Source organism: Amblyomma mixtum, chromosome 1 (genome assembly GCF_055824585.1).
Source record: "Amblyomma mixtum isolate Tamu chromosome 1, ASM5582458v1, whole genome shotgun sequence".
Lineage (NCBI taxonomy): Eukaryota > Metazoa > Arthropoda > Arachnida > Ixodida > Ixodidae > Amblyomma > Amblyomma mixtum.
The window spans coordinates 201,669,758-201,695,931 of record NC_143012.1 but is presented as its reverse complement, the minus strand read 5'-3'; the positions used below and the strand labels follow the sequence as shown (position 1 = coordinate 201,695,931).

Sequence of the window (26,174 nt, the reverse complement as noted above, 5' to 3'; positions counted from 1 at the left end):
TGTGCGGTATGCTCACTTGTTTTATTTGGCCATTCCGGGCTTGTGCAGCGCATACATCTGCTTTTTCATTACCTACGATTCCAACATGGCTAGGAACCCAGCAGAATTTAATGTTATGTTTTTGTTTTGTGATTTTAACAATGTTATGTATGATGTTACCTATTATGGGTTCAGCAGCATTTCTGGAGTGCAGTGCTTTGAGCATACTCAGGGAATCGGTGTAAATGATGCTATTTTTGATATTCTCTCTTACTATTTTTTCCACAGCTACAAAGATGGCATAACACTCAGCAGTAAAAACCAATGCGAATTCTGGTAGTCGCATTATCTGTTTGTTTTTTCCTTGGATTACTGCACTTCCAACGTGACTTTCTGTTTTTGAGCCATCGGTATAAAATTCAATGTAAGTGTCATACTTTTCTTGTAGTGCAAAGAATTCCTGTAATATGTACTCATTTGGCGTTTGCTTTTTATCTAAATGTGTCATTGTGAGGTCACATACTGAAGGCAGGCTGTACCATGGTGGTAAATATTCATTCCTTTGTGCAATATTCGGTAGGGCATCTAGTACTGTTAGCTCTTCACATTTATCTTCAAAGCGCAGCAGTAATGGTCTGATAGAATGTGGTTTGTTGATGAATAATCTTTTAGATGGGCACTTGGTGACAACTGGATGGCAGAGATGTTTCGTAAGAGAACGGATTTTTAAGACATATGAGCATGTAAGGGCGATTCTTCGATCCTCAAGAGCGGCTTCATTAGTTTCAACGTAAAGGCTAACTACTGGTGATGTTCTGTATGCTCCAGATGATAGGTGCAGACCAAGATTATGAATGGGGTCTAATCTTTTTAAGTAGGATGCTCTTGCCGAACCATATACTATGCACCCGTAGTCCAGCTTGGAGCGCACCAGAGAGCGATATATTTGTAAAAGGCTTGCTCTATCGGACCCCCACCGCTTCCGTGAGAGAACTTTTAAGATATTGAGGACTTGAGAAGCTTTCTTTTTAAGGTTGTTAATGTGTGGTAGAAATGTGAGTTTCTTGTCGAAAGTTAGGCCTAAAAATTTGTGTTCTTGTTTAATTGGTAGCGCAGTGTGATTCAGGTATAGACTGGGATCGACCTGTAGGCCTCGTCGCAATGAGAAAAGAACAGCTACTGTTTTTTGAGGAGAAAATTTAAACCCATTTATGTCTGCCCAAGCACCTAGTTTATTTAGTGTGATTTGTATTTGTCTCTCACAGGTTGATATGCTAGAGGACGTGCATGCTATTTGTAGGTCATCTACATAGACTGAATACATTATGGACTTGGGTATTACTTTAGCTAAGGAATTCATTTTTACTATGAAGAGTGTCGTGCTTAGAATGCACCCCTGGGGTACGCCGTTCTCTTGGGTGAAAGTCATGGAGAGAGTTGCTCCTAGGCGGACTCGGAATGTGCGGTTAGCCAGGAAGTCGTTCAAGCAGTTCAACATCCTGCCGCGGATACCTAGCTCTGCTAGGTCACGGAGGATGCCGAACTTCCACGTAGTATCGTAGGCCTTCTCCAAGTCGAAGAAGACCCCAATACAGTGCTGCTTGTGGATGAACCCCTCCCGGATGGTGTTTTCTAGACGGACAAGGTGATCTGTGGTCGAGCATGCTTTTTTGAACCCACATTGGTGTGTATCTAATAGTTGCCGAGATTCAAGTACGAAGGTCAGTCTAATGTTTATTACACTTTCGAAAGATTTAGCAATGCAGCTGGTGAGGGCTATTGGTCTGTAACTGCTAGGACTTGTTGGTGGTTTTCCGGGTTTGAGAAAAGGTATTATGACTGCTTTTTTCCACTCGTCAGGTATATTTCCAGTTATCCAGATTTTATTAAAGAATTTTAACAGTGCCTCTACAGCAGCCTCGGAGAGATGTGCAAGCATAGCGTAATGCACGTTGTCTGGTCCCGGTGCTGTCTTTTTGCCAGAAGATAGTACCTTATTTAATTCTTGTAGTGTGAGAGGCTGGTTATAATCCTCATGAACACCTGCTCCAGATGGAAATTTGTTTTTCAGCTATTGCTTTGTGTTTCTGAAATGTGTTTGTGTAGTTGGATGAGCTTGAGATCTCAGCAAAATGCTCGCCCAATATGTTGGCCTGTTCTTCTAAAGATGTTTGTCCCGGGTGCTGTCAAGAGAGGAACTGTGAAAGGGGTATGGTCACCAGTAAATTTACGAACTTTTTCCCACATTTTCTTTGATGTTATTGAACTATTTATTGAGGAGACATATTTCTGCCAAGAGGTTTTCTCTGCATTTCTTCGCACATACCGCGCTCTGGCTTTTGCCTTCTTAAAGGTGAGTAGGTTCTCTGCAGTGGGATATCGACGCAGAGCGCTCCAGGCTTTCTTTTGTTGTTTTTTTGCTAATGTGCATTCTTTTGTCCACCACACTTTGTGTTTCTTTTGTGCAAGTCCTGTTGTTTGTGGTATAGCGAGTGTTGCGGCCGATATTATGCATTCAGTAAACTTCTCATTAATTTCATCTGTGCTAAGGTCGTCACAAAATTCCTTTTCCAGAGTGGCACTTTTTGTAAAAAGTGACCAGTCGGCGAGCTGAATTTTCCAGCGTCGTGGCCTTGTGGAGATGATTGGAGTGGACGATGAGAGCCTGATGACGGTAGGTAAGTGATCGCTGCCCATGGGGTCATTTAAAACATCCCATTTAAAATCGTTAAAAAGTAATGGTGATGCGAAAGCTAAATCGAGAGAGCTCATTTTTGCTGAGCTTGGACAGCAATATGTGGCTTTTCCCGTATTTAAAAGACAGACATTATTCGAAAGTATAAAATCTTCGATTGTTTGGCCTCTAGAGTCACAGCGTTCGCTTCCCCAAAACGGAGAGTGAGCGTTAAAATCGCCAACTACCAGAAATGGCTCCGGCAGTTCATCGATCAGGCCTTCTAGATCTTGGCATGTTAATGTGATGTGTGGGGGAAGATATACAGAACATATTGTTATGGTTTTGTAGCTGATGACGCTAACCGCAACCGCCTCAAGTTTTGTTTTCAGTTTGATTTCTTGAGCCGGGACGCCGCTTTGGATGATGATTGCGACGCCTCCCGAGAGTCTATTTGCATGTTCGCGATCACGCCTAGAAGTTGTATAATGTTTTAAGATATTTGAATGTTGTGGACCAAGATTGGTCTCCTGGAGACATAGGGCTAGAGGCATCACTGACCCTAGAATATGAGTTATATCACTGTAGTTCCTCAACATTCCTCTACAGTTCCATTGTATTATGAAAGCCATCTTAGTTTTGTGTTTTTACTGATTGAAAAGCTAGATCAAGTTGTTTATGGCCCCGTGACTCGGGGCCTGTCTTTTTTTGACCGATCCAGGGAGCTCCGCCGACCATCCGACGTGGACGGTGAGGGGCTGCCCGGGGTCGTGTCCATCGCCTCTGCAGAGGCACTGGACGACCGTGCAGGAGGCACATTGATTTTTGAGTTAGACCTCGACCTGTGGGAAGAGGTCTTTGGGCCCGCCGACCCGGGGGTCTGCGTCCCCTCCTTTGGGGTAGGCGGAGTAGCGTGAGCTACTCCACCAGACGGCGCGGATGGCCCCGCCCCAGGCTCACTACGTGTGACCTGGACAGGTGCCGAAGCCTGGTGTGGTGCGCCGCGCCCACGCACCACATCGGCGAAGTTTGTTTTTGCAGTGAAGGAGAAGTTGTTTGTCTGAGCGTATTGCCTTCGTGCTTCTTTGAAAGAAATGTTTTGTGTTGTCTTGAGAGTAATAATTTCTTTTTCTTTTTTCCATGAAGGACAAGCTCTGGAGTAGGCAGCATGGTCTCCTTCACAGTTTGCACACCGTGGGTTAGCAACACATTCTTCGGATTGGTGGTCCTTCGAAGAGCATTTTGCGCAAGTTTTGCGGCCGCGACAACTCTGTGAGCCGTGGCCAAATCTCTGGCAGTTGAAACATCTGCGTGGGTTGGGAATATACGGTCTTACATTTATTTTCAGGTAGCCTACTTCAATGGATTCGGGCAATGTGCTCATGTTGAATGTCAAGATCAGGTGTTTGGTGTCCACTTCTTTGCCATCCTTCCGGATCTTGATCCGGTGGACGTCTATAACTTCTTGGTCAGTAAGTCCTTCGAGCATTTCCTTTTCAGAAAGGTGGACAAAATATATTTCAGAGATGACGCCTCGTACAGTATTCAGAGACCGATGTGGGGTCACAGAGACAGGGATGTCCCCAATGGATACAATTGTTGCAACTTTTGAGTGTTGTATGCTGTCGCGCAGTTCAAGAAGTAAGTCGCCACTGGCCATTTTTGACACCTTGTAGCCAAGGCCTAAGGCATCCGTCAAGCGTTTTGAGACTTGGAATGGGGATATTATCCTTGCTTGCGTTTCTTCTGTTTTGCTATGGATGACGTGAAATTTTGGAAATGATACTTTTCTTTTTTGAAAAAAGTCGTCTGCTTCGGTCCGCCCTCCCTTGAGAGAGCGATCTAGTTTTGAAAGGGGGGGAGCCATAAAAAATTGAGGTTTTTCGGTCATGGTGCCAGCCACCCACCATGGAGCCCAACAGGGGGACGCGACAGGAACTTGAAAGCAAGTCCTGCCCACGCCAGCTGTACACCTTAACTATAACCTAATATGACTCAACTCAGGGTAGTTGGTCACACACGGTTAACCCTCGCCGCCAGGAAAAAGAGGAAAAAACGAAGAAAAGAGGAGGTGACAGGAGAGTTGTAAGAAAGAGACAGGAAAGTGAAAGATAGAGGGGAGGATAGGAAAAGGCGACTGCCGATTTCCCCCGGTCGGGTCAGGCCGGAGGTGCCGTCTACAGGAAGCTGGGGCCAAAGTGGTGTGTTGCCTCCGCCGAGGGGCCTTAAGGGTCCAAACGCTCGGCATCGGCTCAACCACCAGGATCCCCTTTTCCCCGGACACAGCTAAGCGCGGATGCTCGGGTCCGTGGTGACGCATTGCTCACCATCATCCCCCTGCGGGGATGTCCCTGCGGATGCTCGGGTTAACCCCGTGGTGTCGCCACTCACCAACGTCTGCATGCTGCAGACGCCTCCCTGCGGGGAGAAAGATGGAGAGGAGAACAGGAAAAGGTGACTGCCGATTTCCCCCGGTCGGGTCAGGCCGGAGGTGCCGTCTACAGGAAGCTGGGGCCAAAGTGGTGTGTTGCCTCCGCCGAGGGGCCTTAAGGGTCCAAACGCTCGGCATCGGCTCAATCACCAGGATTCCCTTTTCCCCGGACACGGCGATGCCACGCACGGCTAAGCGCGGATGCTCGGGTCCGTGGTGACGCATTGTTCACCATCATCCCCCTGCGGGAATGTCCCTGCGGATGCTCGGGTTAACCCCGTGGTGGCGCCACTCACCAACGTCTGCATGCTGCAGACGCCTCCCTGCGGGGGACCTGTGTAAATGAGGGACGATGCGCGCCATCATGTTGCCGTTCTTGAGCATCTAAGCAACGCCGGTTGAAGAGGTTAGCTCTCTCAGGGGTGACTGGCATAGGGCTTCTGCAGAGGCAAAATGAAATCAGACAGTGTAAAGATGCATTATATGACAAAAACAAAATAGGTCTTTATTTTTCTTTATGGTTTATGGAGAGTTTGACGTTTAAGAACGACTCAGGCTGTGAGGGACGCCGTACTGAGGGAGTGCAGAAATTTCGACCACCTGCGGATTTTTAACGTTTATTGATATCGCACAGTACATGGGCCTCTATCCTTTGGCTGTTTAAGTAATCGCGCAGATTCTTTGAAGATTTGGATTTTAGGGCCAGCTCACTTGACCCGCCGCGGTGGCTCAGTGGTTAAGGCACTCGTCTCGACTGTGGCGGCCGCGTTTCGATGGAGGTGGGACGCAAGAGGCGCCCTGCTGTGCAATGTCCATGCGCGTTAAAGATCCCCAGGTGGTTGAAATTAATCCGGAGACCTCCAACCTCTTTTTCTTCTTTCACTCCCACCTTCATCCCTTCCCTGACGGCGCAGTTCAGGTGTCTGCCGAGATATGCTAGACAGATACTGCGTCATTTCCTTTACTCAAAAACCAATTTACGAATTTTAGCTCGATCGGCAGTCAGTACCTCAGACGGCCAGTATTCATTACCTCTAATCTAATTAAAAATAATCGAACTCATTCTGGTAAACCCTTGTTGCCTTGACAACATGCCGTTTTGTGTCACCACAAAAAACTCATTAATGCATGTAACAGTTAACTAATCTTCGATGTTGAAATATATACTTCATTTCAGGAGAGCACTCGTGAATGTCTTGTGTGTCCTTTCTTTCTGTCCCTTGTCCGTTTTTTGCGCTAACTTCTTCAGAAAATACACTTCATTTATTGCTTGAATTTCTGAAGTGTGGTACAAATGTGCACTCTATACCCAACAATCAGACAGTGCAGAAATTTCGTCAGCGTCTGCGCAGGGTTCGTCCGCAGAAAGAAACAATCATTCAACGCCAGAATGTTCGACCCCACACACACAGCACAAGAGACCAACGGCGCTTTCAAGGCAGCTCCTGCTCCACGGGTTTATCCTTGCCAACTTAACAAGCACGGACCTCGCCTAGTCGTGTTTGTCACGACGAAGGAACATCGGAGAGGGGCACTCTTCGTGTCCGGCGAAGACGACAGAAGTTAAATGCGTCATTGACTCTTTTGCTGGGGCAGCAGTTGTGCAATGGTAGCGGAAGTGAACAACCACCGGTGAAGATCATACAGATAAGTGACGTGCGCTTCAGAAAGAACACGTCCTTCCAATCGATCACTTCAAAAAGTCGAAGTTTAGGAGGCAGTAACTCTGAACACCGCTCCTAAATGGCCACCAACTGGCCCGACAAGTCCTAGTCGTATCTAACTACTGGACCGAAGAGCAGTCTTTTCTAATGGTGCGTCATATGAGGGACGCGGGAAACAAATGATCAAAGAAGCGGGGTCTAATGACCGGTCAGAGGACAGCTTTAAAATTTAGTTAAATGTACGCTCCCATAACTACGACTCGATATATAACTCAGTTCGAACGATCCGATTGCCTGCAACAGCGGAAGCGCCCTATATTGCACAGCCAGTCAGAAAGCTCATTCCTCAACCTTAAAAATTGAATCCATGTATTATAGCACTGTGTTGTTTTAATTTGCTATTCCATTGAGACTACACAAAGGTTATTTGCGGGAGCAAAAAAGAGAATACCATTTAGGAGTGTTACGCTCCAGTACCCGTCCGAATTGCCCGCTCCCGGAATCTAATCGCCACGCTAGTCACCTGCGTGGTAGCGCGTGTCTTTTGGCGCGCGGTTCGTGCGGGATTCCGTGGGCAGGGCATTTCGTGCTTCGTCTCCCGCGGCCGCTTCCCCAGCGGCCGTTTTGCTCGCCTGTTAATTGTTGCGGGTCTTTTTAGTTTATGGAGCAGTCGATGCGCCGCGGTCGCTGGTGGCTTTCGACGCCGCGCTGTGTGGCCGATTCTCGGCCGTCTCGGACGGGAACTGATCAGTTTTTTGTCCGAGGAACTCTTTTTCTTGGGTGAGAAAGAGTTTCTCCGGCAATGGTCATGCCCATTCATTTCTGCAAATAACAGTCGTCTTGTCCTGGTTTTTAGGCCAAACTGGCGCTAAGGTCTCCTTTCAAGTGTTTCAATGTCAAATTATTGCCTTTTCACCCTTCTGTCAATAGGTATGCTATCCTGTTTTACATCGCCCACGAGCAATTCCTGTTAGTCACTTAGGGATGTTTATGGTACCTGATTAATTAGCTCGCCTTACATGCTTATTGCCATGTGTTCTTGTAAATGTCACTGTATCTGGTAACCTTGGCATGTGTACATATGTAAATAAAAACTTTTCTAAACACTAGTTTAGATCTTCGTTAAATGTCTACAAACCTTCTCGCAGCTTTTCATTGTGTGGTCATTTCCGACAAGAACGAAAGGCGCTGTGGCTGAAGTCGTGGTCTAAAATCCCCGTAGATGCTCGATGCCAGTAGGTTTTTTGACCTTCTGTTCGTAAATACTGTGACATGGAGGACAATGCAGGCAGCTCGAAGCAGGGAACAAAGAGGCAGCAATCTTCTGCTTTTTTAAAAGGCAGAGCCATAGACTCTCATCGTGGTACAAGCAATCAGAGATAAATGTAACTCCGGGCATTTTTACAATAATAACACTCGTGTACGCGCTACTGCTACTTGAGCGATGTTCTCAAAAGCTAAGCTCTTCGAAGTTAACGACCCTCTCGGAGCACTGCAGCACAACTGCAGCTGAGCGCAAGAATCTGCAGCTGTCATTCGTTCGGCGCTTTAGCACGCTATCAGTGTACACATGAAAAGACTGAGCAGACTAATGTAACAAGGAGCCGTCTAAGACCTCGATAAAAGTGTTGTACCAAATGTCAGCGACTTAAAAGTGGAATTCTAGTAGAATCACGCTACCCTTCTGCAGCCACCTCAAACGGGCTCCACCGAAAAGAAGCCAATGTACTACAACCTTCGTAACTAACCTTGCGTGTTCAGGCCAGTGATATCCACTCTATTCGCAAGCTATCGCATCAACATTCCCCGTATCTGCGCTGCTGCAAATGAGGAAACCATAGCATGGAGGCGCCTGCTAATACGTGGACGCACTGCACAGCAAAGAAAAAATTCATGATTTATGCGCTTAATTGACGGCCTCCCGACACATAGAAGCTTGCGTCAACTAACTTCCGTTGTTTCTTTCTAAAGTAGTTTCCTTCTAACCACTCTTACATTACAAAACATTCCAGTTTCACACCATCCTCCTGCGTATTTACAAGCAATAAAGGGACTTGTGACTTCAGCACTGCTTGCATTCATCATCCAACGATGCGTGCGCCTTCTGAAACTCACAAAAGATCTGTGCATCGTCCCGGCCTATATAACCTCCCTGAGCCAAATATAATCATTTGCACTAATGTAGAACTTGCTCGTCTTGAGAAACTACAATAATGCCCGCGTAAAACCAGCATACTATTCCGACAATAGGCTAACGGCGCTTCCAAGTGCGCGATTACAGGTCGCTTTCAATATTCATTCCGCGCGTTTTTTTTTCCCAGTACTTTCTACCGAAGAACCCGATGAAGGCTGCTTCTGTGCTTCTAAAAAAAAGTTCCGGGATAACAAAGATGCGTCGAAGAGTAATCCTTAAACACAAACGTTATTTCTAATAGATTAGCACTTATATCTACGATGCTGGTATATCATCAAGCTTTTTACACGTTATGTGTTCTGTTCGGTTTAGTGGCGCATAGGCATCTACGGCTACCGTGTTGGAAGAACGTGCATTTTTTAACGAGATCAAGGTATTCAGTTTCTATCTGTTTATTGTATTGTGGACAGATTTTGATCTACATGGCGACAACGTTGTGACTGCTGGGCCGTCAAAAACAGTTGTGCCTGGAAAAAAATTACTTAGGAAAGGTTTTCTCGACAAGGAATGAAGTTCTTAAGCCCTGGCCAGCAAAATGCTGCTAAGCTCTTGTAGAAACTTTGCTTTGATCTTTGTGCTGGATCAATGACCTTTGACTTGAAGTTTGAAACGAGGGATCAAGCTTAGTTCTCATTCAGGTTGCTAAGCTCTTGTGGAAACATTGCTTTGATCCTTGTGTCGGGCCAACGACCTTTGACTCAGTTTGAAACGAGGAATCAAGCTTAGTCCCGATGCAGGTTGGTGGAAGTTAAAATGTGCCAAGTGCAATAAAGTGAAGTTTTATGTACAGAAAATTGTTTTGTGCAGGATTTTACATAACAAGTGTAAAACAACGATGGTGTAAAAGGACTGCAAAGTTATTTCGTAAAGCCAAGTGATGATGAAGGGAAAAATTTCATGAATGGCTTGTGGTAAAAGGCTTAAAGCGGGTCAGGTAACCTCAGCGGCTATCCTTGGCTGGACGAGGGTCTGGAGGCTCCCAGCCAATGAAATAGACATCTCAGCCTGCTTCTCAGCAATGAGAATGGCTGAGGTGTATCAAAGACAAGTGAGGCGCTTGGTTAGAACTTAGTTTATGAACAAAACCTGCTTCTTTTAAAAAAGCTAGAAACATAAGATATGCCAACAATTGTATTATCACCTAAGAGCAGCAATGTATTAAAAGGGATGTGTTCATTATACAACTGAGGAAAGTACATTTTTCTTAGTTTTTCGGGTTGTGAGCATGACTAAACCAGAAAAATATGGCTTAGTGTGAGCTCATCTCCACAGCTTTGACAAAGAGGTTTGTCTTGATTCGTCAGTAAGAGGATATGAGTCAGGTGTGTGTCCTATGCGGAGACGACATAAAATTGCTTCTGCAAAATGTTCATGTTGCGTATAGGTCTTCCATTCCCCGAGGAAATGCTTCACAAAATGCATCTTTTGATTCTTTCATTATCCCAAGTTGTTTGTCATTCAGCCTTCAAATCACCATGTATTAATTTTATGCAGTCTCTATGGGGCATGCTGACTGTTTTATTTCATGACTGCGGGCTTCTGCAGCACACAGGCTGGCTCATTTATTCCCATCTATTCCAATATGGCTCGGCGCCCAGCAGAATTTTATCATATGCCCCTTTGGTGTGACTTTTTGTATGTTCTGTAGTATGCTTCCTACTAATGGTTCGGTTGCATTTGTGTAATGCAATGCCGTGAGCAGGCTAAGCGAATTCATATGGATTTTTGCTGTTTGGAATACTGTTATTTATTAATCTGCTTACCGTTCCAGAGACTGCCAAACATTCGGAGTAAAAATGGTGCACAGTTTGCCAGCCTTAATATTTTTTGCTAGTTTCCTTGTACTGCTACGCTTCCGACATAATATGCTGTTTTTGAGCCTTGAGTGTAAAATTCGGTATAGTTTACGGATTTTTCTTGTAGTACCCGGTATTTCTATAATATGCGTTCGTGTAGTGTTCGTTGTTTATGGAAGTGCGTCACTGAAGTCGCATGCACTGAAAAGGCTGTACTGTCGCGATGGAAAGAAACGCGAACAGAGCGGCCCTACGCACTCCGTTATTCGCATTTCTTTTGATCACGCTTTTACTTCGGGGATAGCAAAACGACGCTAGTCGTGCATGATACATTCTAGGATTACTGCAAAGTGTTTTTCTTAACACCCAGGTAAAAGCAGCGCCAAAAGAAATTTGAACAGCGGAGCGCGTAGGCGCCGATCTGTTCGCAGTTCTTTCCATCGCGATAGTACCTTGACGCGACATCAGAAGTACGTGTATCCGATTTCTGGAGCCCTTCACTATGATGTCCCTCATTACCTGAGTCGCCTTAGGACGTTAAAACTCCATAAAATATAAACCAGTATCTCCAAAGCTTGACAACTATCCTAGTCTACTATTACCTGGAGAAGAGTTCAAAAAGGAAAGACAAACTGAGAGCTTTCAATGCTTGCATGATGTAGAGTAAAAAAAAAATCCTGAAACATGTCAACACTCGTTGGTTATCTCTTGGTAGGAGCTTGAAACGGCTTGTTGAGCAGTGGCAGCCACTGCTCAGCTTCTTTCACAGTGAAGTGAAGCCATCGAAGAAACCCTTGGAATCACCAAGTGAACAACGAAATCCAGAGATGGACTCTCCGAAGTCGACGCGGACGGCAAAAACCGCACATCAGAACAAGCGACCAAGGCTGGACATCGACTCAGCTCCTTCGCAGCAAGCTCTGAAGCGGCAAGTGGCCAAGGTTTTAAATAGGCAAGAAAGACTGTTCATGTTCCTTTCATCAGATGTCAACAAGGCATACTGCGCCTTGCTGTCAGTCATACACGAATTTGAAAAGACAAGCACCTTTTTGCAGTCTGGAGCTCCCCAAGTACATGTGCTTCTGGAAGTTTTGAACAGCCTGCTCAGGGAGGTTTTACTGCGGTTCGCGAAACCATCTGTTATTAAGAGTTGTGAGCAGACAGATGTTGATTACAAGTCTTCTGGCAGCCAGAGGAATGATGATGACCTTGTAATCGGCAGCGAAACTCTACAAATCTTAGAAAGGCTGAAGATTGCTGACAAGCAACAGTTGCTTACACGAGTAAGAAGGTTTTTTGTGGTGGTAAGCGATTAACATCATCCTGAAATTCCCCTTGAAGTCAGAGATTCTGAAGAAAGCAGAAGTGGCAAGGCTTTCCAGCATTGTGACAGCAAAGTTTGCTGATGTCAGATACTTCATCAATCGTTTTCCAGTTCTCTTGCCAGTTTTTGAGGGGCAGGATGATGACTCGGGCCTGGATGACATCCAAGCCCCGTTCAGCCGCCTTCAGCTCGAAGAACTTCCAGTACAAGTAACTACACAGGTGCGGATAGACGAGTAGTGGCATGCTATTGCCAGTATTGAGGACATTGACCGTACATTTAAGTATGATAAGATCTCAAAAGTTATGTTAGGAATTCTGACTCTCCCACAAAGTAACGCAGACTGTGAAAGAGTGTTCAGCAAAGTGAAGAAGACTTGCACTCAGTTTCGCTCATCCATGTCAAAAAAGAGCCTAGAACAGCTGTTAGTTGTGAAATGTAAGGAGTGTGTAGTCTGTCACAATCAGGTGTTCGACAAGGACTTTCTGAGGAAGGCAAAAGCAGCAACATCCTCAGTGTTGTCCCAACCTTCCACTTCGAAGACATCTTTCTGAAGTTGTTTGCATGATGTATTGAAACACCAGTTGAAGTTGCTTTGTTTTCATAGCCAAATAAAAAATTTGATGTACTAAAACATAATTTTAGTATTTTTCACCGAATTTTAGTATTTCTTAGCATCTTATATAGTAGATTTAGCATCGTCGGGTTGGCAGGTCTGGATGGAGGTAAAGCCCCTAAAAAAACTAAAGTAGCGACAAGACGCCCTCCCTCTTTTCTCCTCCTCCCCCGCGCACCAGCGAACGACTTTTGTTTTCTTTGTGATTTCATGTGACTGCGGTGGCGACCTCTAGCCCGCCCCGAAGGAACTAACGCCCCTTTTCAATTGGTTGCGCTGGATTCCCGTACTTGCCGAGTTCTTCTCTATGTCTCCGCATTAACCGTGCGTTCCGCTGCATAAATACATCGGTGACTTAGGAGAAACGTTTGCATGCTGCACTGAATCGTCTAAAGGCAAAAATGAGCACGCATAAATGGATTGCTTTGGTAGAGCTGCACGCGCACAGTGTCCGGGCGCGCCGGGCTTTATGCGGCGTGCCAAATTTGATATCGAGAGTGGGGCGTGCATTGAACGTGACCGTGAATCACGAGGCCGTAAAATGAATCTGCGGTGATCTGTTTTGGTGAAGAAGAGTATGCAAACAGAACGACCGTCCCCGCCGGAACGCTGGACGTGCTACAACGGATGCACAGGTTTCACATTCGAAAAGACACCTCTGCAAGTGAAGGCATTCTAAATGCCCGTAGTTCATCCGCTCTTCTAGTGGATTTTGGTTTTGGTCTGCTGGAGTGTATCGCGGACCAGGTAAGACGCTTGAGGGAGTGGCCGAAATACGGTATGAAGGCCACACTACGTGTGTACTTATCTGTGCCTCCCCTAATGTTCTCTCGCGTGCATGAACTGTAACGATATAGACTCCCGCATTAAAATTTTCTTTGGAATAGTTACTTAGTAAGGAGAAAACCTACCTCGAAAATATCCATCGCCTGCCAGCAAAGGGATAAAAAGTTAGTTATATGGGGTTTTATGGCGCATAAGCAACTAGGGCTATCATGCGCCAAACACAAGGTTAGATGATGTTATGTCAAGTGTACAGAGGTTACATTATAATAGATTTAAAATATTGGCTTTCTTTAGAAACTTACAAACAAATGAAAATTCGACAAGTGTTTGCTCGCCTAAAAGCAATGCGGGATGAAATGGAATGTGTTCATTGTAAAATACCGTAAAAAATTTTTTTCTAAGTTCTTCGAGATGTGAACAAGAAATTAAAATGTGATTTACTGTGAGCTCCTCACCACACATTTCACACACAGGTTCGTCTTTTTTTGTTAATAAGAAGTTATGGGTGATGTGTGTGTGACCTATGCGTAAACGAGATAAAATTACTTCGATAAAACGTTCTTTATGGCGGCATGATTTCCATTCTTTTAAAATGGGCTTTATGGTATGCAGCTTGTTGTGTCCTTCATTTTCCCAAGAAGCTTGCCACTTGGCTCTTAGTCTGCTATGCAATAACTTCATGTAATCCCTAGGAGGCAAATTCACATGTTTTATTTCCATGGTTCTGGTTTGTGCAGCACACATGTCGGCTCTCTCATTGTCCCTAATGCCAATGTGACTGGGAACCCAGCAGAATTTTATAACATGTTTTCGTGTTGTGACCTTTAGTATATTGTGTATGATGCTTCCAATCAGTGGTTCTGTGGCATTTTTGGAGTTTAATGTTGTAAGGACGCTCAGTGAATCTGTATAAATGATGCTGTTTTTGATGTTTTCATTTGTTATTTTCTGTACCGCAACACTAATAGCATAACACTCCGCGGTGAAAACTGTAGCACATGAGGGAAGTCGTACTGCATGTTCATTTTTTCCTTGTATTACTGCGCTTCCTACATGAGCACGAGTTTTTGACCCGTCAGTATAAAATGCAGTGTAATTTCTGTATTTGTCTTGTAGTGCTAGATATTCTTGTATTATATGGTCGTGTGGCGTACAGGTTTTACTGAAGCGTGTTAGTGTGACGTCACACACTGTGGGGATAGTGTACCACGGTGGTAGTGCTTCGTGTCTTGGGGCAATATTTTTAATTTCGTTTAGTATGTCCAGAGCTTGGCATTTTTCTTCGAAGCGCAAGAGCAACGGCTTAATCGCGTGAGGCTTGTTATTGAAGAGTATTCGGGATGGGCATTTCGTCACAATTGGGTAACAGAGATGTTTAGGCCGAGAAAGGATTTTGAGGATGTATGTACAAGTTAGTGCAGTTCTTCGATCTTCTAAGGAAGGTTCATTCGTTTCCACATACAGACTTGCTATTGGTGAAGTACTGTAAGCACCTGAAGACAACCTTAAACCAAGATTGTGGATAGGATCCAGTCGTTTTATGTAGGATGGTCTTGCTGAGCCATATACGATGGACCCATAGTCTAACTTAGAGCGAACCAGAGAACGATATATATGTAACAGGCATGCCCTATCAGACCCCCAGCGTTTTCTTGACAGTAGTTTCAGTATATTGAGGGCCTGGGAACCTTTTTTCTTTAAGCTATTTATATGTGGCAAGACAGTGAGCTTTTTATCGAAAGTTACTCCTAGAAATTTATGCTCTTGTTTGACAGGTAATGGGGTCTGGTTTAGATATAGTGTGGGGTCGGCTTGTAGGCCTCGTCTCAAAGAGAATAGAACCGCTACTGTTTTCTGAGGAGAAAATCTAAATCCGTTTCTATCTGCCCAGGTGGCCAGTTTATTTATTGTTATTTGTATCTGTCGCTCACAAGTAGGTATGCTGGAAGACGTGCATGCTATTTGGAGGTCATCTACGTAAACTGAGTACATTATGGATGTTGGGATTACTTTTCCTATGGAGTTCATTTTGATGACGAATAAGGTCGTGCTGAGGATGCACCCCTGGGGTACGCCAGTTTTTTGTATAAAAGTGTTGGAGAAGGTTGCGCCTAGGCGGACTCGGAACGTGCGGTTGGTTAGGAAGTCGTTCAAACAGCTCAGCATCCTGCCGCGGATACCTAGGTCCGCTAGGTCACGGAGGATACCGAACCTCCACGTGGTATCGTAAGCCTTCTCCAGGTCAAAGACCCCGATACAGTGTTGCTTGTGGATGAATGCTTCCCGGACTGTGTTCTCAAAGCGAACAAGGTGATCGGTTGTGGAACATGTCTTTTTAAACCCGCATTGGTGTATATCTAAAAGTTGCCGGGACTGAAGTATGAAGGTTAGTCTGATGTTTAGAATGCTTTCGAATGATTTTGCTATACAGCTAGTGAGTGCTATTGGCCTGTAACTGGTGGGACTAGTTGGTGGTTTGCCAGGTTTTAGAAAGGGTACTATGATTGCTTCTCTCCATGCTTGGGGGATTTCTCCACTCATCCATATTTTATTGAAAAATTTTAGGAGAGCCTCTATGGCAATCTCAGAGAGGTGAGCAAGCATGGCATAATGTATATTGTCTGGGCCTGGTGCTGTCTTTTTACCGGATGTTAGTACTGCGTTTAGTTCCTGCATTGTAATCAGCTGATTGTAGTCTTCATGTATGCAAGTTCTGAAGGGAAGTTTTTGTTTTTCTACTATTGTTTTGTGTTTTTGAAAGGAGTGTGTGTAGTTGGCTGAGCTTGATACTGTAGCAAAATGCTCACCCAATATGTTGGCCTGCTCTTCTAATGTTGTTTGAGTACCGGGTGTTGTTAGCATTGGAAATGTGAAAGGAGTAAAATTTCCAGTGAATTTCCGTACCTGCTCCCACATTTTTTTGGATGTTATTGAGCTGTTTATCGAGGATATGTACTGTTGCCATGATGCCCTTTCTGCGTTGCGTCTGATGTATTGTGCTTTTGCTCTTGCTTTTTTAAAGTTTATGAGATTCTCATGTGTTGGATATCTCCGAAAAATGCCCCAGGCTTTGTTTTGTTTCTTTTTTGCATCTTTACATTCTTTTGTGCACCAGTATTTGTGATTTTGTTTTACTATTCCAGAGGATTGAGGAATAGCTAAATGTGCGGCAGCTAAGATATAATTCGTGAATTTTTCATTTATCTCATTGATGTCAACATTTTCTAAAACTATTTTCTCTAATGTAGCTTGTGCTGTAAAAAGTTGCCAGTCAGCTAAATGTAGCTTCCAACACCGTGGTTTTGTGGGAATTACGACAGGGAGATGATCACTTCCATATGGATTGTCTAAAACACTCCAGTTAAAATTGTTAAAAAGTAATGGTGATGTGAAAGCTAAATCGAGAGAGCTCATTTGTGCTGAGCTTGGACAGCAATATGTGGCTTTTCCCGTATTTAAAAGACAGATATTATTCGAAAGTATAAAATCTTCGATTGTTTGGCCTCTAGAGTCACAGCGTTCGCTTCCCCAAAACGGAGAGTGAGCGTTAAAATCGCCAACTACCAGAAATGGCTCCGGCAGTTCATCGATCAGGCCTTCTAGATCTTGGCATGTTAATGTGATGTGTGGGGGAAGATATACAGAACATATTGTTATGGTTTTGTAGCTGATGACGCTAACTGCAACCGCCTCAAGTTTTGTTTTCAGTTTGATTTCTTGAGCCGGGATGCCGCTTTGGATGATGATTGCGACGCCTCCCGACAGTCTATTTGCATGTTCGCGATCACGCCTAAAAGTTGTATAATGTTTTAAGATATTTGAATGTTGTGGACCAAGATTGGTCTCCTGGAGACATAGAGCTAGAGGCATCACTGACCCTAGAATATGAGTTATATCACTGTAGTTCCTCAACATTCCTCTACAGTTCCACTGAACCACAAATGTCATGTTTGTTTTTTGGGTGGGAATGGAACAGAAGAAGTTTACTGTTCTGGGCCCGTTACCGGGGTTCTATCTTTTCTTCGCTCGTGAGAGCCGGTCCGCCGCTGCAAAGCGGGCAGAGTGTTAGTTGTATCCATCACCTCACCAGAGGTGCTGGAGGACCTCGAAGCCGCGGATGTTTTGGTGTCGGGCCTCCCCCGACGGGGGGAAGTCCTGCGGGATGCTGACCCGTAGGCCGGCACTCCCTGGCTTGGAGTTGGCAGAGCAGCCTTGGCTGTCTCTGCCTGGGGCGTTGATGGCACTGCCACTGGCGCGGTGGGAGTGGCCGCGGCAGATGCCGGAGTGCTGCGTGGTGCACCGCCCCTGCGCGCCACGTCAGCATAGTTTGGTTTGGCTGTGAAAGAGAATGTATTTGTCAGTGCAAAACGCCTTCTGGCTTCTTTGAATGAAATGTTTTCTTTGGTCTTAATGGTGATGATTTCCTTCTCCTTTTTCCAGGACGGACATGCCCTGGAGTACGCAGCGTGGTCGCCTTCGCAGTTAGCGCAGCGTAGAGCTGCGTCGCATTCTTCAGAATGGTGGTCCTTTGACGCGCATTTCGCGCAAGTTTTGCAGCCGCGGCAACTCTGTGATCCGTGGCCAAACCGTTGACAATTAAAGCACCTTCGGGGGTTAGGGATGTAGTGTCTTACATTTACTTTGAGGTATCCAACGTCGATGGTTTCTGGCAATGTGCATGTGTTGAAAGTCAGGACCAGGTGTTTGGTATCTATATCTTTGTTGTCCTTGCGGATTTTGATTCGGTACACATCAATGACGTTTTGATCGGAAAGGCTTTCAAGCATTTCTTTCTCTGTGAGATGTAGAAAATCATTTTCTGAGATGACGCCACGGACAGTGTTGAGGGATCGGTGTGCTGTGATGGAGACAGGTGTCTCCCCCATACACACTATGTTTGCGAGTTTGGAAGTTTGAACATTATCTCGGAGTTCCAGCAATAGATTGCCGCTGGCCATTTTTGATACTTTGTAGCCGGGGCCCAAAGCCTCTGTTAAGCATTTCGATACGATGAAGGGGGATAGAATTCTGGCCTGTTTATCTTGCACTTCACTGTGGATGACATGGAATTTGGCGAATGTTGGTTTCTTTTTGGAAAAAAAGTACTCTGCTTCGTTCCGCACTCTTTTAAGAGAGCGATCAAGTTTGGAAAGGGGGGGAGCCATAAAAAATTGATGTTTTTCGGTCATGGTGCCAGCCACCCACCATGGAGCCCAACAAGGGGACGGGACAGGAACTTGAAAGCAAGTCCTGCCCACGCCAGCTGTACACCTTAACTATAACCTAATATGACTCAACTCAGGGTAGTTGGTCACACACGGTTAACCCTTGCCGCCAGGAAAAAGAGGAAAAAACGAAGAAAAGAGGAGGAGACAGGAGAGTTGTAAGAAAGAGATAGGAAAGTGAAAGATAGAGGGGAGGACAGGAAAAGGCGACTGCCGATTTCCTCCGGTTGGGTCAGGCCGGAGGTGCCGTCTACAGGAAGCTGGGGCCAAAGTGGTGTGTTGCCTCCGCCGAGGGGCCTTAAGGGTCCAAACGCTCGGCATCGGCTCAACCACCAGGATCCCCTTTTCCCCGGACACGGCAATGCCACGCACGGCTAAGCGCGGATGCTCGGGTCCGTGGTGACGCGTTGTTCACCATCATCCCCCTGCGGGGATGTCCCTGCGGATGCTCGGGTTAACCCCGTGGTGTCGCCACTCACCAACGTCTGCATGCTGCAGACGCCTCCCTGCGGGGACCAGGAGATGTTATTGCAGATCCGCAGACCTAGGTATTTGTATGTATTCACTTGAGAGAGAACTTTGTTTTTAGCAGTATAGTTAAACAAAAGAGGCCTCTTTTTCTGGGTTATACGCATGAACACTGTTTTATCATAATTAACGCACATTTGCCATTGGTCACACCTTGTTATTATCTTAGTGAAATCGTTATTTAACCGTACTTGGTCCTCAGTAGTAGTAATCTTTTCATATAACACACAGTCGTCAGCATACAATCTAACAGAAACTGAGATGTTATCGACAATGTCATTAATAAAAATCAAGAGGAGCGGCCCAAGAACAGATCCTTGGGGAATGCCGGAATCAACAGGAACTGGAGGGGAAGGGGAATTATTTACTACTACAAACTGACAACGGTTTTTTAAGTAGGCTGTAATCCATGCGAGTAATTTGTCATTTTTTAGTACATTATGTAATTTGTGAAGAAGAAGGGTTCAATACACTGAAAGACAACACTTTTGAAAAATAGCCATAAGTCATTCACATTTCCATTAAAATTCATAAAGCGGTCATAATGAAAGTCGAGCATATCAAGAATAAATTCATCATGTGCACGAGAAAAATTAGGAAAGAAACTGACAGTATTTCGGCGATCAAAGTTTGCATTCATCAATGTCAGTACAACAGCTTTGTGATCAGAAATACCGGTCGCTACATAGCATTCGACGTTTTCTTTGACAGTACCATTTACAAAAAATAGATCAAGAATTGAATATGAACCATTCTGGACTCTAGTAGGATCTTTACCTACCTGAAGCAGGTCAAAGGCAATAGAAATATCAAGCATAGTTTGCTCAATGATGTTATTAGAATACGAAAAGGCAGTCCAGTCTATGTTTGGTAAATTAAAATCGCCAGTCAAGATTAGCCTATCATTCTGTTTTATATGGCGCTCAATTAATTTTTTAGATTCACTAGGAGTGCTACAGAGGAATTGGGTGGCCTGTACACGGCTCCTAAAACGTAGCGAACATTGTTTTTGTAAAATTTACAAAAGATGCATGCCTTCTACATCGTCAATATCTGGCATTCTAAAGACTTGCAGTGAAGATTTGAACAGTATGGCCACTCCACCGCCCCTTCCATCTCGGTCTTTGCGAAAAAACTTTGTAGCTTTGTGGTACGAAATTGCTGTCAAAAATATTTTTTCCCAACCAGGTTTCAGAGAGTGCAGCGATTTCTACATCATGCGTCAACAGCAGGCCCTCAAGTTGCGTATTCGCTGACAATACTTCGACAGTTGACGTTTATCAGTGTGAACCTTTTGTTGATAATATGCGCCTGTCATTCCCTCTTTTTAGATATACGATAGCGCTTATTCTTCACTTCGTCCCATCTGAACATAGCACCGTCGATAACCAGCTTATCAAATATCAGTTTGGCTTTAGCGCCGTTAGCCTTCTCCACTGCACAGCTTTGGCACAGCTTTTTTCTAATTTCACGAACTCGGCTGGAAAAGTCTTCAGCCACAGAGAATTTGGTGCCTTTCAGCTTCGAACAAGCCTGTAACACCGCAAGTTTTTCTCTGTAGTCCTGAAACCTCATAATTACGGGGCGGCTTTGATCTTTTTTCTTTTTTCCCAGCCTGTGACACCTCTCTATGCTATTGATTTCACTTCCAATTTTTCTTCAAAGAGTTCTTTCCGGATTGCATTCTGAAGACTGGTAGGAGTTTCTCCGTCACCCTCCTCCAAGCCATAAACAATCAAGTTATTTCTCCTGCTCCTGTTTTCTAAATCATCAATTTTTTTTAGCATGTATGAATTACCGTATTTACTCGAATCTAGGCCGGCCACGATTCTAAGCCGAGACCCGAAAGTTGAAGGCCACAGAAAAAAAAAAAACTTACCTCAATTGTAGGCCGGCCGAAAAAACAACTGCGAACAAGACGTACAGCACGCAAACGACATTTATTGCCAGGAACCCGCTCAGGCTGATCCCGGGCTGGCGTTTGGGCGAGGAGACATGTGCAACGCCAGCCCGGGATCAGCCGCCGAAGTTCCGCCCGGCTTGAAGATTTGACTGCTCTGCAGCGAGTATAACTTTCCGCTTGAAGGCGGCACTATAATGGCACCGCCTGTTTGGTGCCATGGTGTTGGTGATAAAAACCACGCACGAAAACTTCACTGCTGCGAATGTGCTCACGCCACCGCACAAGAACAGAACAAGGCCAAAATGGCAGCCAGTGCTCATGTGTGCTTTGATCAGTATCGGCTACGGATAGCAACGGCTACGGATAGCAACGGCTACAGTGCTGTCTTTCGTTGGCGTTTTGTGGGGGCGCCACCTGCGTGCTACATTTATTCGTATTTTACGAATACGAAACCTCGAAACGAAATCCTCGAATCTAAGCCGACATAAGAGTTCTACATCTCGTTTTTTTTAAAAAACTATCGGCTTAGATTCGAATAAATATGGTATCTTGATCAAGTTGAGCTACCGTTTCTTTTAGATCACTGACCACTTTGTTTATTGATGCCAGACAGGATAGTTTATCTTCCAGGTTGGTAATGCGAACAGCTAAACCTTCTTCAGGTAACCTACTTCAATGTACTCGGGGAGGGTGCTGGAGTTGAAAGTGAGGACGAGATGTTTGGTTGGTATTTCTTTGTTGTCTTTCCCGATCTTGATACGAAAGACATTTGTGACATTTTGGGCTTTGAGACCCTCAAGCATTTCATCTTCGGTGAGGTCGAGAAAGTCAAATTCGGATATCACTCCACGGACGGTGTTTAAGGATTGGTGTGCAGTTATTGTAACAGGGATGTCTCCTTTTGAAACTATGCTGGACAGTTTGGAGTGCTGGTTGCTGTCTTTAATTTCTAGAAGCAGGTCACCGCTAGGCATTTTTGGCAACTTGTAGCCCGTGCTCAAAGCATCGGTCAGACTTCTGGACACCATGAATAGCGACAATTTTCTGGCAGTTTTTCAGTTTCGCTGTGGATGACGTGGTATTTGGGGAAAGTTTGTTTCGTTTTTCGGAAGCACTGGGCTGTGAGGTCTTCGGTCCGCACTCTTTTTGGAGTGCATTCATTACTTGAAGTAAGGGAAGCCATAAAAATGTGTGTTTCGGCCACGGTGCCAGCCACCCACCATGGAGTCCAACAAGGGGACGCGACAGGAACTTGCAAGCAGGTCCTGCCCACACCAGCTGTACACCTCAACTATAACCAAATATGACGCAACTCAGGGTAGTTGGCCACACAAGGTTAACCCTAGCTGCCAGGAAAAAGAGGAAAAACTAAGAAGTGAACAGAAGACAGGAGAGTTGTAAGAAAGAGATAGGAAAGTGTTGTTGTTGTTGTGTTGGGTTTATTGGCGCATAAGCAGCTAAGGCTATCATGCGCCAAGAACAAGGTATGGAAAAAATATGCTTGAGCAGAGTTTGAAAACAAAGTGGATAAAAACGGTGGTGTAAAGGGCCTAAAAGTTATTTTTACTAACTAGCTGAAGAAAGACAAGAATTTTAAAAAAATGTCTGATAGCAGAAACTTTTGAAGGTTGGGTTACCTCCGCAGACATCCTTGGCTCGGCAAGGATTTCGAGGCTCCCAACAACTCAGATAAAGACCTCAGCCTCCTTCTCGTGATTGAGAAAGTGGCTGAGGTGTATAATTGTATGTAGCGAAGCACAGGGTGAGTAGATTAGAGTTGATGAAGAATACTGGCTTCCCTTAAAAAGCTAAAAACACAGGGTATACTGACAAGTGCATCTTTGCCTAATATCAATGCTGGATGAAAAGGAATGTGTTCTTTGTAAAAGGTAGTAAAATGTTTTTTTCTTAGTGATTCGAGTTCTGTACATGAGAGTAATATGTGGTTTATTGTTAGATCATCTCCGCACTTTTCACAAACAGGTTTGTCTTCTTTTGTAAGTAGGAAGTTGTGTGTGAGATGTGTGTGTCCAATACGGAGGCGGCATAAAATAACTTCGATGAAACGTTTTTGGTGGGAGCATGACTTCCATTCTTCTATAAATGGTTTTACTAAGTGGAGCTTATTATTTCGTTCAATATTCCATTGCGACTGCCATTTATTTCTTACCTTGCACTGTACCAACTTCATACAGTCATTGTAGGGGATGTTCACTTTCTTTATTTCTTTGTTGCGAGCTTTCGCAGCACATTCATCCGCCTTCTCATTGCCAGTGATTCCAATGTGGCTGGGAACCCAGCAAAATTTTATGTCTTGTCCCTGTATTGTGGCGCTCGTTATGTTGTGTATGATATTACCAATTAGTGGTGTCACTGCATTTCTATGGTGAAGTGAAGTTAGTATGCTCAGAGAATCAGTGTAAATGATACTGTTCTGAATGTTCTCATTTATTATTTTTTCTACAGCCACCAAGACTGCGTAACCCTCGGCGGTGAAAATGGATGTACACTCAGGTAGCCGTACTATTTTTTCCCAATTATTCTGAACTACAGCACTTCCCACGTAGTGCGCCGATTTTGATCCATCGGTATAAAATGCTTCGTATTCTCTGTATTTTTCCTTGAGTGCTAAATATTCTTGTAATATCTGTTCATGTGGTGTATGTTTTTTCCGAAATTGTGTTAATGTGAAGTCGCACACAGATGGTAGGGGGTACCAAGGCGGGAGTGGATCAGGTTTGCGGGCAATATTAGGTAATATGTTCATTATGTCTAGTTCTTGGCATTTCTCTTCAAAGCGGAGAAGAAGTGGTCTGATTGCTAGAGGTTTGTTGGTAAATAGTGTTCGAGATGGACACTTTGTAACGAGTGGGTAACAGATGTGTTTAGGCTGGGAACGGATCTTTAAGATGTATGAGCATGTGAGCATTGTTCGTCTGTCTGCAAGTGGTGGTTCATTGGTTTCTACGTAAAGGCTTTTTATGGGTGATGTCCTGTAAGCACCAGTTGAAAGACGCAAACCCATATTGTGCACAGGGTCTAGTCGCTTCAAGTACGACGGCCTTGCTGATCCATACACTATGCAGGCATAATCTAAAACGGAACGTACTACAGAGCGATAAATCTGTAGAAGGCATACCCGATCAGAACCCCAGTGTTTGCGTGAAAGGACTTTAAGTATGTTCAGTGATAGCGACGCTTTCTTCTTTAGTGCGTTTATGTGAGGCAGGAAAGTAAGCTTTTTATCGAAGGTGATGCCTAGAAATTTGTGTTCTTTTTTTAAAGGCAGTTTGGTTTGGTTTAGGTGTAATGTGGGATCTGTGTGCAAGCCTCGTTTGAGTGAAAAAAGTAAGGCTACTGTTTTCTGTGGTGAGAACTGGAAACCATTCTTGTCTGCCCATGTTGCCAGTTTGTTGATTGTAAGTTGTACTTGTCTTTCACATGTGGATATATTGGAAGATGTGCACGCTATCTGAAGATCGTCGACATAGACTGAATATGTTATGGACCTTGGTATAATTTTGTTAAGAGAATTCATTTTTACAATAAAAAGAGTTGTGCTTAAAATACACCCTTGAGGCACTCCATTTTCCTGAATAAAATCCCTTGAAAGGGTTGAGCCTAGACGGACGTTAAATGAACGGTTAGATAAAAAGTCTTTAATGGAGTTCAGCATTCTGCCACGGATGCCAAGTTCAGCTAAGTCCTGGAGGATCCCGAACCTCCAGGTAGTATCATATGCTTTTTCTAAATCAAAAAAGACGCTAAGACAGTGTTGCTTGTGTATAAAAGCTTCTCTGACTGTATTTTCAAGGCGGACTAGGTGGTCTGTAGTGCAGCATCCCTTTTTAAATCCACACTGATGGATATCAAGAAGTTCACCAGATTGAAGAACAAAGGTTAGTCTTATATTTAGGACACTTTCGAAGGATTTGGCAAGGCAACTAGTCAGGGCTATGGGTCTATAACTGCTAGGAGAAGTTGGGGGTTTACTAGGCTTAAGAAGCGGTACAATAATAGCTTTCTTCCAGACTTCCGGTATTTTCCCAGACATGAATATTGTGTTAAAGAATCTTAAAAGTGCGTTCACGGCTGGCTTGGAAAGATGCGCAAGCATTTCATAGTGTATTTCGTCGGGTCCTGGAGCAGTTTTTTTGCCGGCAGATAGTACTTTATTGATTTCTTGGAGGGTAATTAGACAATTGTATTTTTCATTTGTGCCTCCACTTGTTGGGAGCCTCTGTTTTTCAGCTGTGTTTTTGTATTTTAAAAAAGACTGTGTATAGTGAGATGAACTTGAAACTGCAGCGAAATGTTCCCCTAATATGTCTGCCTGTTCCTCTATGCTTGTTTGTGTGCCAGGTGTTGTTAAAAAAGGAATTGTGAAGGGTGAAAAGTTTCCATTTAATTTGCGAACCTGCTCCCACATTTTTTTAGATGTCATCTGACTATTAATGGATGAAACATAACTCTGCCATGATGCTTTCTCGGCACCCCGACGGACGTACCGAGCTTTGGCTCTTGCCTTCTTAAAATTAACGAGATTTTCATGTGTCGGATACCGGCGAAATTTACCCCAAGCTCTGTTTTGTACTTTTTTTGCTTCCTTGCACTCTTTTGTCCACCATATTTTATGATTTTGTTGCACCACTCCCGACGACTGTGGAATAGCTGTGAGTGCGGCAGTTATGATACAATTAGTGAACTTTTCATTTATCTGGTCGATGGAGAGATTATCTAAAAGTATATTTTCTAAATTTGCCTTTGCTCTAAAAAGTGACCAGTCGGCGAGGTGAAGCTTCCAGCGCCGTGGCCTTGTGGGGATTATTTCGGGTGGGGATGTTAAAGTGATTAGTATAGGGAGGTGATCGCTGCCATATGGGTTGTCAATGACATCCCATTTAAAATCATTAAAAACAGAAGGTGAGCTAAAAGACAAATCTAAAAAGGTCATTTTCCCCGAGGCAGGGGAGCAGTAGGTGGCTTTTCCTGTATTTAAAAGACATACATTGTTTGTGAGGATAAAATCTTCGATTATTTGACCCCTAGAGTCA

The 26,174-nt window shown here is 44.4% G+C and overlaps 1 long non-coding RNA gene and 1 pseudogene across 1 annotated transcript in view; one reads left to right on the top strand and one right to left on the bottom strand.

Moving 5' to 3' along the window:
• Window positions 1-5,422: 5,422 nt before the first annotated feature.
• The window catches only part of LOC149370548 (uncharacterized), a 191,759-nt gene continuing 171,007 nt past the window's right edge, over window positions 5,423-26,174 (bottom strand). Inside the window, exon 4 of the long non-coding RNA XR_016285851.1 lies at window positions 5,423-5,524. This is a non-coding gene — a long non-coding RNA (uncharacterized LOC149370548). The remainder of the gene's footprint in view (window positions 5,525-26,174) is intronic.
• Window positions 9,674-13,909, top strand: LOC149370557 (uncharacterized; annotated as a pseudogene).